The sequence below is a fragment of the Myodes glareolus genome, chromosome 18 (genome assembly GCF_982192425.1).
Source record: "Myodes glareolus chromosome 18, mMyoGla1.1, whole genome shotgun sequence".
In the NCBI taxonomy this organism is placed as follows: domain Eukaryota; kingdom Metazoa; phylum Chordata; class Mammalia; order Rodentia; family Cricetidae; genus Myodes; species Myodes glareolus.
Window position 1 is genome coordinate 37,150,625 of NC_142043.1, and position 11,927 is coordinate 37,162,551.

The 11,927-nt window shown below is 43.6% G+C and overlaps 1 protein-coding gene across 5 annotated transcripts in view; it reads right to left on the bottom strand.

Annotated features, from left to right (window-relative positions):
- Aff3 (ALF transcription elongation factor 3) overlaps positions 1-2,355 on the bottom strand; it is a 511,084-nt gene extending 508,729 nt beyond the window's left edge. For 4 of the 5 annotated variants that reach the window (XM_087898094.1, XM_087898092.1, XM_087898093.1 and 1 more), the window contains exon 1: positions 2,218-2,349. The gene's annotated coding sequence lies outside the window, so the exon portion shown is untranslated. Of the gene's footprint in view, positions 1-2,217 lie in introns of all 5 variants that reach the window. The other variant, XM_087898095.1, reaches the window with a different exon arrangement.
- Between the last annotated feature and the right edge of the window lie 9,572 nt (positions 2,356-11,927).

Below are 11,927 nucleotides of genomic sequence, written 5' to 3' on the forward strand. Positions count from 1 at the left end.
GAATCTGAAATGTGTCTGCCCAGCTTCATTGGGTCCTCATAAAGTTGTGTGTACCGTATACAGTAGGTTACTGAATCCACTTGACATATAAAGAAACTGAAGTGTGGAGAGTAAGAGTGATTTATTGTCAGGCCCTTAGCTGTCAACCTTAGCAGGCAGGATGTCAGCCCAGGAGTCCTTCCTCTGAAAATGAAAAGTCTAGAAACTGAGATCTGGCTCAGCTCCCCACTGTGCCTTTAACTCCCACTATAACTTTGAACCTGATTCTTAAATGGTCTTGAACTTGGCTTCCTCATCAGTCATGTTTCAAGAATGACTTATAGTCTGGAGGTGATGTCTGAGGGCTCAGGACATGGATCTGGATGGAGTCAAATAGAAATGCTATCATTTCCAAGGTCCGCAACCTTAGAACATGGATTAACCTCTTCTCAAAGATAGGCACAATTTCATAATGACTTGAGTGCAGTAAAATGAGAAAATGTGCAAATTCCCCATTGACACATGAGAGACACTGAACATGCTCCTTGCTATCAACTGGGTAAGGGAACTGCAGGTACCAACTCTCCAGGTTGCAGTGCATACGGATGGACAGGAGATATGTGAACTTGTGTGGCCAAACACAATGTCTCCATATTGCTTTCTCTAATGAGAGGAACCCATGAGCAGGGATGCCCAGGGCTCCCTCTTCTGCAGCCCTCAGAGTCAGAACTGTGGTGCCGCTACTCTAACTTAAGTGTCTCCCCCTAAGCCCACCCCAACTTTCTACCCTTTCACCGTTCCAACCTTTTCACATTTCCCTTCAAGTCCACCAGCTCCACGGCATGAGAGGTGGTGCCAAGAGTGACCAGGGCAGCTGGTGCACTTTACATGTAGTAACTCAGTCTACCCTTTATTCGGGGGTAGGGGCTGTTATTATGTCCAATTAAGAGCTTATGGACCCAGGATACAGGGGCATGCTGGCCTGTTCAAATCCATCTCACTAGAGTTGGGTTTTGAACCACCAGGTCTAGCAAAGGAGCAAAGTGCATTTGTTCTATTTTTGAAATGCAAATTAAATAAAACTAGGCATGCAACAATCGAATACTAGGCACAGACAATGCCCAGAGCGAGGGAGTAGCAGATGACAGAAACAAACCCCGAGAATATAGAATGCTCTCCTCACTTTCACTGCAGTCTCACTTAGGTGGTGAGATGGGGGAGCCCAGACGGCCCCATGTGGAGGAAAGCAGCTCTGTGCAGTTAAATTTGTACCACAGAGCAGGCGCTTTTGGTAAAAGCAGACACCAGCTCTTTAAATTGACTGTTCAGTGTGTACGACTGGTACTCCAAGCATGAGCTTACGACCACTTCGGTCCATCGGCATTTGTCTCTTAACTATCCCTGCTGCAATGCCAGGCCCCATGTGACGTGACCCACCCTATCTTGTAGGATTGCTCTGCTTTGAATGGAATGCATTCTGGAAAATGCATACCTAACCATGATTGCATGTTTTATATTGTTAAGATTCAAACAACAAGAATTCACATACAGGAAAAACCCCTTTGTTATACTTGCTTTCTTTGATCTCAAAAATATAGTTGCTATGTTATTTAATATCATGTGATATGTGTTTCTGGACATGAATATTTGAATGCATGTGTGTGTGTGTGTGTGTACATATATACATAATGTGCCTTGTGTATATACATAACGTGCCTGGTGTAAATTTATTAGCTGCAAAGATAGTGTTATTAACGCTTGCATTAACTTATTTCCGCAGAAGCAACGGTGCCATTAGTCTAAACTACCCACACTCTCTTTTGTGTAGCCAGGTTCTGAAGTCACCAGGGAGGCCATCCTCAGATCTAATCTGTGACCCCGTCATGGATTCCATCACTGAGGCATAGCTAGAGGCCTACACAAGGTTCGACATACTTTGCCTGAGACCCATGGGCCCAACTGGCATCACATCACAGAGTGTGTGAGAGCATGTTTACATCTAGATGGTGTCTTCTTTGCATGCACACACATATGCCATGGTCTAGTCTGGTTACTTTCCACATGTGCCTTTCCCGTTATCTGGTCATGCCTCGGGTCTGGATTCCCTTTGTAGGACAGGCCGGGAATGCTCCCTACTGCCAGGCCCTGAGGAGCATGGGCCTGGGTACACAGTCCTACCCTGCAGGGCACAAAGTCCAACCACGACATCCCCAGGTACCCAGACGCAGACCAGCTTACCTCTCGACCCACACTCTCCCTTTCTTCTCTTCCAAATCAATGGTTCGGCTTCTCTCTTGTGAGGCGGTGTGGAGATCCCTCCTCTCTGGCACGCTTTCTGAAGGGCACTTTCTGCACAAACAGGAAGAGCTCGTGTGGTCACCACCCAAGTGTGCAGGTGTTGATAGAGGATGTGAAAGTGTGGAGGCGAATTACTGCAGCAGACACCCAGCCCCCTGCTCTTCCCCGCCCCAGGGCAGGAGACTGGTAGCGGAGCCTGAACTCCCTGCTTGGGAGACCTCCTGATTAAAAAAAAAAAACAAAAAACAAAAACCAACTAAGATTGAGATGGTCATTGTGGCCAGGGAAGAAGGTCTCTATCACCCCCATCTAATCCTAAAAAGAAGACTGTTTAAAAACATCCAGGAACATTCTGGAATCCTGTACAGTCTTATCATCAGGTACTGATTTCAGTAGGTTGCCTGACATAGTTTTTTTTCTCCTCTGTATGTGGTATGTGTGTGTGTGTGTGTGTGCACGTGCGCAAAGTGTTTACAGGGTCTATGCGCTTATGTGGAGGTCATGCACGTACTTTTGGAGGTCAAAGGTTGTCATCTTCCTCAACTGTTCTCCATTTTCTGTATGGAAATCATTGAACCCGGACTCAATGGTTTGGTCCATCCAGTGAGCCAGACTGCTTCAAGGACCCTCTGTCTTCACCTCCTTCTTGCTGGGATTACAAGTGAACCACCATGCCCACCGAGCATTTATGTGGATGCTGGGGATGCAAATGCTGGTCCTTATACTCACACTCCAAGGGGTTTACCCTTCAGTCACCTCCTAGAGCCAGGTCTAACGTCTTGTCGAACCACTGCTGGATCCCCAACTGCCCGGACATCCAAGGACCAAAGGACCAGAGCTCATCTGGCCTCTAGAACTGTTAAAGTTCCCTAGAATGCTCCAGAACAAAGGTTCATAGGGAAAGGAGGAACAGAACTGATGGAAAAATACAAAGAATTAAACATGCGCTTTTTGAAGGTTTTCATCTCCTTGTCTCCCTTGCATTAGTCCACCCATGGCGGTGGAGCTTTGGTCTACGCTGCCCCCTCACACGTTCTCATGTCTCGACGTTCTTCTACTAATAACAGGGGGATTTGCCCGAGGACACTCGGTTATTGTCCAGTTCTCTCAGTCTGCTTTCTCCATAGCATTTAATACCACTGAGCATTTCTTTTCTTCTGGGACTTTCTCTTTGGCCACTGTGACTCCACACCCTCCTGGTTTTTGTCAGGTCATTTCTCTCGTTGGCAGACTTCCATTCCCCAGCGACACTCTTGATTCATGCCCTCCCCCAGGTTCCATTTTTCAGGCTGTTGGTTTATGTTCTCCATGGGTGGCCTCCTCTGCTTGCTAGATGCTGCTTGCCAAGCCCATGTCCATCTGTTTACAAGTTTCTGCTGTTCGTCCAGAATGTCCCCTAGGAACCTCAGGTTCAGTTGGTCAGAGTGAGACTCTGATCTCTCCGTTCCCACACCCCTCATCACGTGACCTGTCAAGCGTTCCGACTGTGCTCCCAAGTTGTTCCTCCATTCCCCTCGCCTCCTACATTTAGATGTCTGCCTTCTGATAATTCAGCTTCTTCAACTTTGACCCAAGTTTTCTTCACTAGAACATAGCCTTCCTTACCCTTAAGTTGGATGGAATCCTGGACCCAACTAGAGCCTCCCCTGTCCAGTTACAATATTGCCAGAGTTTCAGCATCGGCAGATTCCCTGGGCACAGGCAAGTCTTTCTCCTTTTTTCCAAACCAGCAATGAGGAATCGGCCCAGACTCTTCCTTTTCCCAATGACTCTGCAAACTGCAGTTGAAAAGCCTTGCCAGTTCTATCTCTGAGACCGCTCTCAGTAAATCCTCTCTTCCACACCCAGGCCCTCCCTTCAGGTTTCCTGGCCACTGCCTTAATCCGCAGGAGGGTATGTATATCCTCAATCTACAAGACAATTCACTGAGGTGCAGGAAGAAAGGACTTGAGTTTGTGTCTACTACGCTATGATTGTTGAATTTTCTGAAGTAGTATTCATATAGTATAAGAGGAATCATTTCACCATCAGGTGGTTTTGAGCACATGCAGTTTTGGACAGACCATACCTCTGTCTCCTTTCTTTGTATATCATCTTCTGGGGGGTATTGGGTCACTCCTGGGCAGTTGCTCCTGATGACAGTATGTTGTGAAGACATTTTACTGAAGAGGAGATAAGATCAGAATTGTGGAAATTAATGACTTTTGAGCATCTCCCTTTGACAGGCTTCAGAGTGTTTTTCCAGACTATCTCCAGATTATCATTATAAAAGATTGAGAGAATAATGAAAGTCTACTCTTTTCGCCTCACTACCAGTCCTCACACCGTGTGTGTGTATGTGTGTGTGTGTGTGTGTGTGTGTGTGTGCTTGTGTCCCCTTCCATCCCAACTATTACTTTTCTTGTTTCTCTCTGTCTCTCTCTTATCTTTGCATTATCTGTCCCTCCCTGCCCACATGTAATGTCACCTGCCACGAGAGCCTCACTAGAAGCCATGAATCTCCAGAATTTTTATATATTACTCAGCCTCAGGCATTTTGTTATAACAACAAAAGATAGACTAAGTCATTACAGCCCAGACTGATTTAGAAATTAAACAATATAGCCTGTGTGTAGAATGTAGTAAGTGCTCTTTCAGCAGCGCGGACTAGCATTGGGACATTTTAATTGTTTACCTTGCTACTGTAACCTACTTCTAAGATGCACACATTTCACTATTTCCAGCAAGGCATAATCTTTCCTTAATATAAGAAGAGTGGATTACAGCAATAGAGCTGAGAAAATGAATTCCCCCCTCTCTGTTCACATGTGGGCTCTAAGTGGGCCTGATAAAGGCTTCATTGTAGCCTGTGGTTATTGAGAAGCACCGGGAAGCCTTGGGAGGTGGGGTCTAGGAGGAGGAAGTTAGGTCATCCGGGGCACACCCTTTAATGTACAGGAATTCAAGCAAACTGCTCTAGCCACGCCCACTTCACTTCGCCCTCCCAGGTTCCACAGCTCACCCAGCAACACCCTAGCCCTGTCAGCCACACACCTTGTTGTCCTTGAACTGCCGGGGAAGGGCTTAGAAGATCCTAACTGGCTCCTAGGAGTGTGTATCACCAACTGATCCAGCAGGCAGTTCCAGCCTGGGCGACAGGCTGAATACTTTAGGGCAATCACAGAAAGTCACCAGCGACAGACCCTCAGACCCATCCACTCTGCTTTATCTCCAGATCCTGACAGAATATTCCGTACGGTGTCTAACAAAGGTACTTCCCAGGCCACGTCACCCACCACACTTAATTACAGTCGATGACATACTCGTGTGTCTTCAGCCTGGGTGACAGAAAAGGCACTGTGCCTGTCCCCCTCCCTCTTCCCAGTAGCTGCAGGGCTTGTTGCACAGAGCAGACTCTCAACAACCATTTGTTAACTGAAGAAATAAATTGGAAAAAAAAATGGGTCTCCGTTGTGGAAAATAAGTGTTGAGCTTGGATTGTGTTCCAGATTCATCGTGAGCCCGGGAGAAAGCTCCAACAGCTCTGAGCTCAGTTTCTCAATCTGTAAAATGGGAGGCACAGTGATGTCTTCCCCTGGAGACAGAGCTGTTGCCAAAGTGGATTGGAATCTTTCAGTCCTTTACAGACTTGACGGCACCGGGGGCACCTATTGCTGGGGAGAAGAGAAGAGCGTCAGATGGATGCTCCCTAGCTAAGAGGGCCCTACCCTAGGCATGCCTTGTTCATCTAACACAAGCAAGTTTGCTTTACCTCTGTGCCAAGTGAAAGTGGGGTCTCAGCTGTCGTACCTTTTTATTCTCGCCTTATGGCTTCTACAAGGACTCCAAGGGGGGCTGCTCAAGGCTTTCAGAGGTGGAGCCTTGTGGGAGGAAGTTAGGTCGTGGAGGACATGCCCTTCTATGTTCCTGGCCCTCTTCATTTCCTGTCCGTCTCTGCACTTCCTGACACACATGATGTGAGCAGCTTCCTCACATCAGGCGTCCAAGCATAAAGCTAACGAACCATGGATTGAGGCTACTAACCCTGGAGCGATGTTAGCAGTTAAGATAATCACTGCTCTCACAGAGGACCCAAGTTCTGTTCCCCGAACCTATGTGGGGTGGCTCACAACACCCCTGTAAGTCCAGCTTCAGGAGACCTGATGCCCTCTTCTAGCCTCCATGAGCATGCCTGTGGCACACATATATACATGCATGCGGCCCACATACATGCATGCAAAACACTCATACAGAAATAAAAAAAAATTAAAAAGAAAAAAATTAAATCTTAAAGCAAAGCAAAATCCAGGAGACAAAACTAAGCCTTTCACATTGACTAACATAGGTGTTTGTCATGGCTACAGAAGACTTAATTAGCAGTACCGGGCATAGTTCCCTGTCTGCCTGGACACAAGTGCCCGGGGCAGCTGGTTGGTGGGGAACACTTGGGAGGCGGAGACAGATGGATCTCTGTGAGCTCAAGACCAACCTGGTCTTCAGAGCAAGTTCCAGGACAACCAAAGCTACACACAGGGTAACCTGGTCTTGAGAAAACAAAAAACAAAAACAAGCAAACAAAAGTGCACGGAGCAGTGACATTATGCCCCGTGCTACAGTCTTCATGTGTCCCTGAGTGCATCTCATAGCCAGCAGTGAGGCTGATCCTGAGCCCAGAAAGTCTAGCTGAATGAATAGGGACCCTATCCAAATGATGCCCGTTATAGACTATACTTCTTGTTTGTCTTATGTGATAATAAAATTAGCTGATGTCTATTGAAGCTTATCGTGCATTGAGAAACTTTCTAAGTATAAATTGATTCAATCCTTCCCATAATCCCTTACTATCTTCCTAATAAGGAAAAAGGAGGCCAGAAATGTAAGAAGTTGAGGCCAAAGAGATAATTAAGAATGAATCTAGGGTTCAAGTTAAAATAGTATAATTCTAGAATACAGGGTTGATCTCTCTCTAGTTCTCTGCTCTTCAGCACCCCACACACATATGCTTATTTGTACCTGCTTATGTTCTAGTCATATAAACTTGCATGCATTTATAAAGACAGGTATACACACTGTGTTTATATTTGCATGTAAATCTATACACATCATGTTTATGTATAGTCCTGGCATGAGCGTCTCCCATGAAAATTTCATTAGATTCCTCAGCCTCGCTATAAACAATCTAAAACAAACATGTGTATATAAAGTAATTCCACCTCTTTTTTTTTAGCATTGCATAAATCAACCTGAGGAAGGGACAGGAAGAGATGAAGTGAGTCGCTTGACATCCTATCTGTTAGAGCCAAAAGGCTTCTACTTTTAAAAATTAGATCAAGAAGAGAAAGAAAAAGAGACTAACACAGGAAAGCAGGAACAGACCCCACACATTCAGTCTAGAAAGAGCCCTTGTAAGCGGGGGATGCCCTGGGAGAGGAGAACCAGCCCATCACATCAGCCGTAAGAAAAATTGCTGCCTGAGCCAGTCTGTAATTCATGGCCAGAACATGAAGCAGAGACTGCAGTGGTGATATAATAAGAAACAAATAGGGCAGACAGGGACCGAGCGTAATTACAGACACTCAATCTGCTGGTAGCATTTACCAAAGAGTAAGTTGCAGGGGCGAAGGAGAAAATTTGCATACAAATGAGATAGCGAAAGAACGGGACAGTGATAAGAACTCATACATGTTATGAAAGCATGTCGGCCAGCAGAAAAATAAAAGCAACGAGACACTGCATTGAAACCACTATAGTAACAGGGTTTGCTACCCCGTATTATCAAAACAAATTTAAGATGGCATAGCGAGCTTCAAATCGGTAAGTGGCGTTCAATCAGCATGCGAATTAATATTTCATGTGTGTCTATCTCTTCACCTCTATTGTGCAGTCTTATGTATTTAAAGTCTGATTATTGGAACATTTGAAAAGAAACACTAAATTCTCACGAACTCTTGTGATTGCCTGGGTATAATTTTCGGGTAAGAATATTTTAAAAATAATTTCAGCCTGCCAGAAAACCAGGTAGGCTGCCCACAGACCTTCTCCTCTCTCTCTGTTCCTGTAAGACCCAATCCTCTAGTCTTGTCCCTAGTGCTGCAACAGAACACCTGTTGTAGCCTTTCCTCATCGCTGTCCACATCTCCTATCCATCCCATGAACCATCCCCCCTCCTAGCCTACCTCCCCCAAGTTGTTGCTTTGTCCCAGACCCCAACTCCAGCAAGCACCCCCTGCTAACCCAAGGGACACTCCTCCCAGGACAATAAATAGGCTGAAACAGACCCACACCTCTCTGTTTCTGAAATCCAAATACTCCAGCCTCATTCAGTTTCGTAGCGGGAAGCTTACTGTGTAGTGGTCTTCCTCTCTCTCTCATCCCCCAACAGATCATGAAGACCTTCTCCTCCAACCTTTCTCCTCCTATGTCAAAGAAGAGTTAATATCAATGCTTCTCCAATTATTTCACAAAATAGAAACAGAAGGAACACTGGCCAATTTATTTTATGAGGCCACAGTTACCCTGATACCCAAATCACATAAAGACTCACAAAAAAAGAGAATTACAGATCACTTTCTCTTATGAACTTAGATGTAAAAATATTTAATAAAATACTTGCAAACAGAATCAAAGAACACATTGAAAATATCATTTACCATGATCAACTAGTCTTCATCCCAGACATGCAGAGATGGTTGGTTCAACATATGAAAATAAGAAAATATAATCAACCATATAAGCAAATTGAAAGAAAAAAAGAGCCACAGGATCGTCTCATTAGATGCAGAAAAGGCCTTTGACAAAATCCAACATCTCTTCATGATAAAAATCCTGTAGAGATTAGATTTATAAGGGACATATCAAAACATAATACAGGCAATTTACAGCAAGCCTATAACCAACATCAGATTAAGTAGAGAGAACTTCAAAGCAACTCCACTAAAATTGGGCACTCTCTCAATATCTTTTCAATATAGTATTAGAAGTTTTAGCTACAACTCAAGGAGATCAAGGGGATACAAACTGGAAAGGAAGAAATTAAAGTATTGTCTTTGCAGATGATAAGATAGTATACATAAGTGACCTTAAAATTTCCACCATGGACTCCTGTAGCTGATAAGCACTTTCAGGAAATTGGCAAGATTACCTCAAAAAAATTAGTAGCACTCCTATATACAAATGACAAATGGACTAAGAAAGAAATCAGTGAAACAACACCTTTCACAATAGCCTCAAATAATGTAAAATATTTTGGGGTAACTCTAACCAAGCAAATGAAAGACTTGTTTGACTAAAAACTTCAAGTCTTTGAAGAAAGAAATTAAAGAAGATATCAGAAGATGGAAAGATCTCCCATGCTCGTGGATAAGTAGAACTGACATAGAAAAATGGCCATCCTACCAAAAGCAATCTATGGGTTCAATACAATACCCATCAAATTCTAACAAAATTCTTTACAGACCTTGAAAGGACAATTCTCAACTTCATATGGAAAAACAAAAAGTACAAGATAGCTAAAACAATCCTCAACAATAAAATACTGGAGTTATCCCCATTCCTAATTAAAGTTGTACTACAGAGATACAGTAATAAAACTGTATGGCATTGGCATTAAAACAGACATGTTGATCAATGGAACTGAACTGAAGACCCAGACATAAATGGGCACCTGATTTTTGATAAAGAAACCAGAAATATACACTGGAGAAATGACAGCATCTTCAACAAATGGTGCTGGTCAATGCAAATAGATCCATATTTATCACTCTGCATAAAACATAAGTCCAAGTGGCCAAAGACCTCAACATAAAACCTGATAAACTGGCTGGGTGGTGGTCGTGCACACCTTTAATCCTAGCACTCAGGAAGCAGAGAGAGGGCAATTACTGAGTTTGAGGACAGCCTAGTCTACAGAACAAGTTCCAGGATAGCCAGAGCTACACAGAGAAACCCTGTCTTAGAAAATAACAACAACAACAACAACAACAAGATACACTAAAATTTATAGAAAAAAAGTGGAAAATAACTTTGAATGCATTGACATAGGAGACATCTTTCTGATAGTACAGGCACTCAGATCAACAATTCAGAAATGGGACCTTATGAAGCTGAAAACTTCAGTAAGGCAAAGGACACTGTCGGTAGGACAAAACAAAAGCCCACAGAATGGGAAAAGAATTTCACCAATTCCACTTGCAATAGAGGACTAGTACCTAACATAAATAAAGAACTCAAGAAACTAAGAAACACATCTCAACCTCAAAGATAGACATCATCTCAGAGTAAAGGATTGGGAAAAAAATATTTCAATCAAATGGACCTAAGAAACAAGCGAGTCTAGCTATCCTAATATCTAACAAAATAAACTTCAAGCTAAAAATCAATCAAAAGAGACAAAGAAGGTCATTACATATTAAGAAACTAGATATCAAAACCCCAAATAATCTAATAAAAATGGGGTACAGATCTAAACAGAGAATTTTCAACAGAGTAATCTCAAATGGCTAAGAAAGACTTAAAGAAATCTTCAACTTCCTTAGCCATAAAGGAAAGAAATGCAAATCAAAACTACTTTGAGATTTCATCTTACATTTGTCAAGGATGGATAAGATCAATAATACAAGTGACAGCTCGTGATGACAAGGATGTGGAGCAAAGGGGAATGCTCCTCCATTGCTGGTGGGAGTGCAAACTTGTACAACCACTATGAGAATCAATATAGCAGTTCCTCAGAAAGTTAGGAATCAACTGATCCACATCAAGACCTAGCTATACTACTCTTGGGCATATACCCAAAGGGTTCTCCATCCTACCACAAGATCACTTGCTCACCATGTTCATTGCGACTTCATTTGCAATGGCCAGAAACTGGAAGCAACCTAGCTGTCCCTCGACAGAAGAATGGATGAAGAAAATGTGATAATTTACATAATGGAGTATCAGTTGTTAAAAAATGATATCGTTAAATTTACAGGCAAATAGATGGGACTGGGGGAGGGAATCATCCTGAGTGAAGTAAGCCAGATCCAGAAATACAAAATGATATGTATCCACTTACAAGAGGATATTAGCTGTTAAATAAATGATAAGCAAGCTATAATCCATAGACCCAGAGAAGTAGGTAAAGAGGAGGGCTCTGGGGCGGGGGATGCAGGGATTTCCCTGGTAGAGGGACATAGAATAGATTTTATTGGAAGACTGGAGGTGGGTGGGGACAGAGCAATAGGGGTCAGATGGGGGGGATGAGATGAAGAGAGAGAGAGTATGGGGGGAGAAATGACTGGAATTGGGGGGCATTTGGGGAGTGGTGTGGAAACCTAGTGCAGTGGGAACTTCCTGGATCTATGAATGTGATCCCAATAATTATAATTCCTAGTAATGGGGGATATGGATTCTCAAATGGCCAACTCTTGTACCAAGGCAAGACTTCTAGGGGCAAGTCCAAGTGGCATTCAACTGAATCATTAGCAAGGGGGAATCCCATGGAAATCCCCAAACAACCCAGGTTGTTGCTGAGATAAGAGACTGTCTTCTGCAAACTGACAGCAGAGCCCTGTTGTTGAAGACAACACCCACACAACTGGAAATCAAGCTGTTTCCTACAGGGAGACCCTATGTTCTCGTCTCTTTGGTGTGGGATGACAGTGATTATATTTACAAGAAGGAGTTTCCAAAAT